Raw genomic sequence first — 8,218 nt, 5'->3', positions numbered from 1 at the left:
CATAGGCTAGCTTCTAGGGTTTAGCCTCCTTGATCTCGTGGTAGATCTACTCTTGTACTACCCATATCATCAATATTAATCAAGCAGGAGTAGGGTATTACCTCCATCGAGAGGGCCCGAACCTAGGTAAAACAAAGTGTTCCCTGCCTCCTGTTACCCATTGATCCTAGACGCACAGTTCGGGACCCCCTACTCGAGATCCGCCGGTTTTGACACCGACATTGGTGCTTTCATTGAGAGTTCCGCTGTGTGATCGACAAAAGGATCGATGGCTCGCCTGCAGATCAACTGCGACTTCGGCATGTTCGTCACCAGCTCGACTGGTCACATTGGTTCGACTAAGAATTGTGCCCCGTGTTCGGATAACCATGTTCGGACGAGGGCCTTCATCAAACATCAACTCCGATCTCTATCAAGATCACGGAGGAATCATCCATGGAGCTCGGGGGCTCAACGTCAACATTGCCCTCAAGCGACCGTGCTGTTTTTCTGGACAGCGAACTCGTATCTGCTGCCACCACCTCCTCGAGTACGCTTTGACGATCGCTTTGGTGGAATTGTGCGGAATTGAGTCTACAACAACCCTGGAAAATTTCGTCAAGTTCCGATGGAGGAATCTCTGGCAATCTGTGATATACCGGAGCCCTATCAAATCTGGACGAGAATTTGGATGTGTTTAGGGCGTGGTGTCCAGCTTCTAGCTCGGACGTTCTTTGGAAGATCCAACCGTTGATCGGCCGCGGAATTCCTGTATCTACCACCTCTCAAAAATTTCAGCTCGATCCGACCGTACAAACTCCGGGAACCTTCCGATTAGTGCATCACTTTTCGGATCTGTTTTCTGCGCGAAAATGAATCCGACCCGAGTTCATCTTTTCTATGAACGGGATTTCAGACTTCCCTTTTAAAGGAAGTTTTGTATGGGGTATTGTGTTTTGTTCCCGAACACATCCCACTAACTTTAAGATCTTTTGAACATGATCTTCGACATCATGCTGGTGTCAAACCAGTCCGGCAATATTACTCCACGGCTGCCGACCTGCGCTAAGACGCGGCGTCACTTTGTTGAGCCGAGCTCAACTTCTTCGGATCATCATCTCGGCAAGCCGAACAAGAGTCCGGCATCGCGAAGGATAAATCATCACCAACATCGCCGCCCCACGGATTACACGGAGCGGGCATACCGGCATCACCGCACGGTCGCTTCATCAAGCCGGCATCGACCACATCACGACCTGCATCGGCAGGGCCGCACTATTGCTTCTTCAAGCTAGTGTCCATCACGCCGACCTACTTCGACTCATCGGCTGACATCGAGGCTTTGCCATCTCTTCATCAACCTACTCCGGTAATGGGTGTGCGGATCGAGTCCCAACTTTGGGAATCACCTTCCTTCGGATTGCTACAACAAATAAACCAGGTGCTATTAATCCTAGTATTTTTTGCTTGTTTGGGTTCAATTTTTCCCAAGGAATTATTACTCTGGTTTGTCCTTCATATGTACACAGGTATATCAAATGGTGGCCGCATTAACGACGGTCGCATGGTGGTCCGGTCAGTCTCCGTACATAGTCCGGCAAATGCCGCATCCGGAACTCGGACCGACCTGTGAATTCAGGCTTTGCCACGCCTTTACCGCATCACGCCAACGCCCTGCATCGACATTGACTTCGGCGCCGGGCCATATTTCTTTTATTACTCACTTTGCATAAATTATTTATTATGCAACATTTTTTTAATTATCATTCTTACTATTATCTCCGGTTTGCACTATTTTTTGTGCACAGGAAAATGATCCGGGGACTTCGGCGTCACTCTACCGGTCTGCATTGACCGTGCTATGTCACCACTTCGGCATGTCGAGCTCTCCGCTCCGCCACCTCAGGACCAGCTTGGGGGATGGAACCTTGCCCCGCATCAAGCTCGGACCGCGTCATCAATACCGAACACATTAACCAGCTAAGTCGCTTTCATGCTCAAAGCTTTAATTTCTAACTTGTGTTCGGTTCGACCAAGCATTATACTTTTTTGGAAAAAAGTTGCTTGTAAAAAATTTCCTTGTCCAAACTTTGTTTGTGACACACAAATTCAAGGACCCAATTCACTTGGGGGCTTCATTTATGAAGCTTTTCCTCTTGCATATGATTATACTTGTACGGCTTCGTTCCTTGTTCGTGTATTATGCCACAATATGCACCATATTGACTTAAGCGATTTGCAAGCTGGGTTGCCTCGCTCCTGTGTTTACCCCTACGTTCCCGATTGTTCGGCTAGGGAGTAAAGGGAGCACCTCTGCGATTGTCACGATTGGGTCAACCGAGCCGGACCTCAGACTGGGTGAAGCCGAAAGCTAGCGCCCTTATAGTTATTCAATGATGGTCGGCACACAATGAAACTCATGAGTACAAAAAATCTATTGCACAAGTCTCATAATAGCAATGAGCACCAAAGAAAGGTATCGGTGGGGGTACTATTTTCTTCGAAGATGCTTCTTACACTTCACGGTAATATAGCATAAGTTCCCTGAGCGCGCTTTGTCTGTTACAGCCTTATGGCCTGATTGCCTGGTTATTGGAAACACCATTGATATTCTCGACCGATGGAGTACATAACACTTTTCGGTCCTTTAACGAAGAGGGAGAAGCTGACGGTCGGTTAAGACGCGTTTAAAGTTCGGTTGAACATAGATATGATATAAGTACTTCGGTACATGCAATCATTCTTCTACCCAAGTCACTTGGGGGCTCTTAAGTTTATTTGAGCCGTTTTATAATAAGTGTTCTTCTTCTTAGTAATTGCAAAGTTTTATTATTATTTATCACTCCTTTTTCAACACGAGTGTGCGGTCACTAGCCGGGGAGCCTAATTTCTCTCTCAAAGCCGCTAGAGTTTAGTTTGCTAAACTGGCCTGATGAGAAGTACTCCGCCCTCGGGATAGGAGGTTGAAGCCGTAGGCTGACCCGCTCGAAGTCTTGAGATAGGATGTATCATGTTAAAGCACGACAAAAGCACTTCTTTTTTCTAAGACCAATTTTCGGATTGGCACCGAACACTTGATCTTGTTCGGACGTCATGTTTTTACTGACGTTTCTTGGTTTTCCAAGCTTTTTGGCACTTTTAAACTATTTGTGCTTTTCCAGCATTAGTCTCGCAGCGCAACGTTGGACACCTTTAGGGATTCGGCAAAAACATTCTCAGATATTGCTATATATGCATCGGTTTCGAATTGTGTCTTTGGTCAATAGTTGGGTTGCCCGGCTCCTGCACTTGTTTCCTACGTTCCGTTTTGTTCGGCTAGGCGTGCAAAGGGAGAACCACTGCGATTGTGCTTCCAGCTCACATGGTTAAGCACCTTAGTGGAGAAAGCCGAAAACTGACTGTCACAATAAGCGTAAACTGGTCAGCGATCTGATGACTATGACGGGCCATTCATAACATTGGCCGAAGTGTTTACGGCTTGACCTCGACTGTCGCCGAACAATACCGTGGGCTATTAACTGGCCTCCCAAACTAAATCCTCGATATTTTGCTCTTACATTCGAGCTGAGGTTTCATGTTCATGCTTAGCATGACAACCCAAAGAAAGGAACCGATAGCGGGACTATTTTCTTTGGAATACATTTCTTCTGTTAAACAGTAATATAACATATCTCTCTGCATACCTTTGTTTATAAACCATGTGGCCAGATTGCCTTGTTTGTCATAAATCTTTGCCCTCATAAAGGCTTTATAAAGTAGGACAAACACTCCTCGGCTACTGGCCAAGGAGGTGGAAGCCGATGGTCGGTCAACAAAGTTTTGTACAATGCGGATCCGAGCATTAATAACGTAAAGTACTTGGATACATAGAGTCATTACACATAATTTGTGATTTTAATATGGATAATGATCCTTAATTCGGCCACCCGTGCCCGCATTAAGGCTCGGGGGCTACTGGGCTTCGGGCTTATTATTTACAAATATTAAAGGGGCACATCGATCCCCTGATCTGGTGTTGCCACCCGACCAGTGTCTCGGGGGCTACTGCATTGCTTGTCCAATGCAGAAAATTTTATGTGCAATATAGTTTCCGAGGAGATTTTGATCCTCAGGTTGGTCGGCCGCACCCAACCCGAGTCTTGAGGACTGAGCATGCCACTTTTGTGTCCCGAAGTATTCTGCCGAGCTAGGACTTGATCCTCAGGCCGATTTTGCAAATCAACCCGAGTCTCAGCGGCTACTGGGATCAGCGGTCTTATGTCATCCTTCATGTGCATCTCGGGTTTTAGACCGATACACACCTTGAGGGCTACTGGCTATATATCTCGGCAGAGAATAAATTGCACCAATAAAAAATATTGACAAAAAATCGGCCCATAATCGGGGTGGTGCACCACCTCGGAAGCAGTCCGGCATAAAGCTCGGGCACTAGTGGCTGGCTCCATAGAGGGCATTTCCGGCATTAAGCTCGGCTAAACTCCTTCAACTTTTTTGAACCAAGTTGATATGACACCTCGGATATAGTCCGGCATTGGAGCCTGGACACAGTCCGGCGTTGGAGCTCGGATATATTTCGGCGGTGGAGCTCGGATATACAGTCCGGCGTTGGAGCTCGGATACATAGTCCGGCGTTGGAGCTCGGATACATTCCGGCGCTAGAGCTGGGAAGCGGTCCGGCGTTGGTGCTCGGCTGCAAAAGATACCTCGAGTGCAGTCCGGCGTTGGAGCTCGGATGCAAGAGGACCCTGCCTCCCTGGAACAACTTCAAGCCCGAGGTGTGGCATAAAAATAAACAAGGCATTGATAAAGGCCGAAAACTTAAAGGGGCTCCTCGGATACCCGACGTGTAAACTCATCGAATGCATTTCGGCGATCCTCAAGATCAAACATAAAGAAGATTTGTTGAACCAGTTTTCAAGACCGGCAACCGAAGATGAAGAATAGTTCGGAAGAATCGAGGAGCGTCCCTAACTTGAAGACCGGTTCAGGGGGCTACTGACGGTGTCCTGGACTAGGGGGTGCTCACCACGTCGTCTCCCGATCTATTGGATTGGGCCGAGGACCCCCGTGGCCGTATACTCATGGGCAGTTCGGACGGCTACCGCATACAAGGAAGATTCCACAAGACTTGGCGATCAAGACAAGGACTTCTCCCCACCAGCGTATTCGGCTAGGACTCTTGTTATCCTAGGCCTCCGGTGCATTATATAAACCGAGGCCAGTCTAGTCGATAGATATACAATATACACAACAATCATACCATAGGCTAGCTTCTAGGGTTTAGCCTCCTTGATCTCGTGGTAGATCTACTCTTGTACTACCCATATCATCAATATTAATCAAGCAGGAGTAGGGTATTACCTCCATCGAGAGGGCCCGAACCTAGGTAAAACAAAGTGTTCCCTGCCTCCTGTTACCCATCGATCCTAGATGTACAGTTCGGGACCCCCTACCCGATATCCGCCGGTTTTGACACCGACACCTTGCCTTGTCCTCCAGGATGTCGCGCAGGTCGGGCGCATTTTCCCGTGCCTTAGTATGATTGACGCGGTGCTGGGGCATGGCTTGAGTGGAGGGCCAAGAGGCCTCTCTATCGCGGCCATGAGGTGGCCGGTTGGCCATGTCGTGCGCTGGTGATGTAGGTGCTTCCTCCTCTAGTCGGGGTAGCATCCTGCGCTTTGGGTAACTCTTGGAGGGGCGTTCGAGTTCATACTCTTCGGCCGCAAGGACTTCAGTCCATCTGTCAGCTAGCAAATCCTGATCAGCTCTAAGCTGTTGCCGCTTTTCTCTTGAGGCTGCTTGCCGTGGCCATGAGCCTGCATTTAACGCTCTTGTTCGGCAAGATCCTCTGGCACGACGAACTCGTCGTCATCGAGGCTTGCCTCGTCTTCAGAGGGAGGCGTATAATTATCGTCCTCAACCTCTTGGTCCGCCGCCCTCTCGTGAGGGCTGGCTTCTCTATCCTCCTGTGCCGAATTTTGCTGGAGGGGGTGTTCTTTGGCGCTATCCGGAGTAGTATTATCTCCCGTGCCGGAATCACCGTTTTTGCTTTGGCGGGATTTAGAGCGGCACCGCTGACGCCGGCGCTTGGGCTGCTTCTTAGAGGTATCGTCCACCGCTGTTCCATCGCCATCTCCATCCTCTGGAGTGTCCACTATATATATGTCATATGACGAGGTGGCCTTCCAACGCCCTACAGGTGCTGGTTCTTGTTCGTCTCCTGCATCATCGTCCATGCCGTCGATGTCTTCGGAGTCGAAGTCAAGCATGTCGGTTAAGTCGTCGACAGTGGCTACGAAGTGGGTGGTGGGTGGGTTTTGAATTTCTTCATCGTCCGTATCCCAACCTTGCTGACCGTAGTCCGGCCAGGGCTCTCCTGATAAAGAGAGAGACTTTAGAGAATTCAGGATGTCGCCAAAGGGCGAGTGCTAAAAGATGTCCGCGGCGGTGAACTCCATTATCGGCGCCCAATCGGATTCGATCGGCGGGGGCGCGGGGTGGGGGGGGGGCTCGGAGTTCGGAGAGGAATCCGGCTCCTCGGAGTCACGGGCCATGCGGAGTGCGGGGCTGGAGTTCGTCTCGATCGCCTCTGAGATCGCAGCCCCTGAGGCAGAGTCCAACCGCTGATCCTCGATTGGCGCAGTGGGCTCTGAATCAATGGTCGGAACCGATGCGTGTGCGGCCTCCAAGGCGCTGTTCGGCGGCAGAGCTATATCATGCCCATCGAGACAATGCGGCACGCTTGGCTGTGGCTCGAATCCGTTGAAGATCAAGTCCCCGTGGATGTCAGCCGTGTAGTTTAGGCTTCCAAACATGACCTGATGGCCAGGGGCGTAACTTTCGATCTGCTCAAGGTGACCAAGCGAGTTGGCCCGAAGTGCGAAGCCGCCGAAGACGAAGATCTGTCCGGGGAGAAAATTCTCACCCTGGACTGCATCGTGGTTGATGATCGAAGAAGCCATCGGGCCTGAAAGCGACGACACAGAGGAACTCTCAATGAAAGCACCAATGTCGGTGTCAAAACCGGCGGATCTCGGGTAGGGGGTCCCGAACTGTGCGTCTAGGCCGGATGGTAACAGGAGACAAGGGACACAATGTTTTACCCAGGTTCAGGCCCTCTTGATGGTGGTAAAACCCTATGTCCTGCTTGATTAATATTGATGATATGGGTAGTACAAGAGTAGATCTACCACGAGATCAAGGAGGCTAAACCCTAGAAGCTAGCCTATGGTATGATTGTTGTATGATGAAGTTGTCCTACAGACTAAAACACTCCGGTTTATATAGACACTGGAGAGGGTTAGGGTTACACAAAGTCGGTTTCAATGGTAGGAGATCTTGAATATCCGCATCGCCAAGCTTGCCTTCCAGGCCAAGGAAAGTCCCATCCGGACACGGGACGGAGTCTTCAATCTTGTATCTTCATAGTCCTGGAGTTCGGCTGAAGGTATAGTCCGGCTACCCGAACACCCCCTAAACCAGGACTCCCTCACCCATCCCATTAAATAGGTGGCTCGTTTATGCGGCTAGGGGTGTGAATGTAAAAACACCCCAACTTTTCACATTCGTTTGACACGTGGAAGACGGCCATTATTGGGCGTGGAAGCCAAGGTGCGCTACATTATGAAAATCGGACATTATTCAGCAGGTACACGGAATTTGGAGAAGAACCCACCTTGCAATGCCGAAGACAATCTGCGCGCCGGACTCGTCGTCATTGAAGCCTGGTTCGGGGGCTACTGAGGGAGTCCTGGATTAGGGGGTGTCCGAGTAGCCGGACTATACCTTCAGCCGGACTCCAGGACTATGAAGATACAAGATTGAAGACTCTGTCCCGTGGCCGGATGGGACTTTCCTTGGCGTGGAAGGCAAGCTTGGCGATGCGGATATTCAAGATCTCCTACCATTGTAACCGACTTTGTGTAACCCTAACCCTCTCGGTGTCTATATAAACCGGAGGGTTTTAGTCCATAGAACAACTGCATCATACAACAATCATACCATAGGCTAGCTTCTAGGGTTTAGCCTCCTTGATCTCGTGGTAGATCTACTCTTGTACTACCCATATCATCAATATTAATCAAGCAGGACGTAGGGTTTTACCTCCATCAAGAGGGCCCGAACCTGGGTAAAACATTGTGTCCCTTGTCTCCTGTTACCATCCAGCCTAGACGCACAGTTCGGGACCCCCTACTCGAGATCCGCCGGTTTTGACACCAAAAGAGAGAGAGAGAGGGAA

This window comes from Triticum urartu, chromosome 4 (assembly GCF_003073215.2).
Source record: "Triticum urartu cultivar G1812 chromosome 4, Tu2.1, whole genome shotgun sequence".
NCBI classification, from domain to species: domain Eukaryota; kingdom Viridiplantae; phylum Streptophyta; class Magnoliopsida; order Poales; family Poaceae; genus Triticum; species Triticum urartu.
This window is presented reverse-complemented; position numbering follows the sequence as displayed.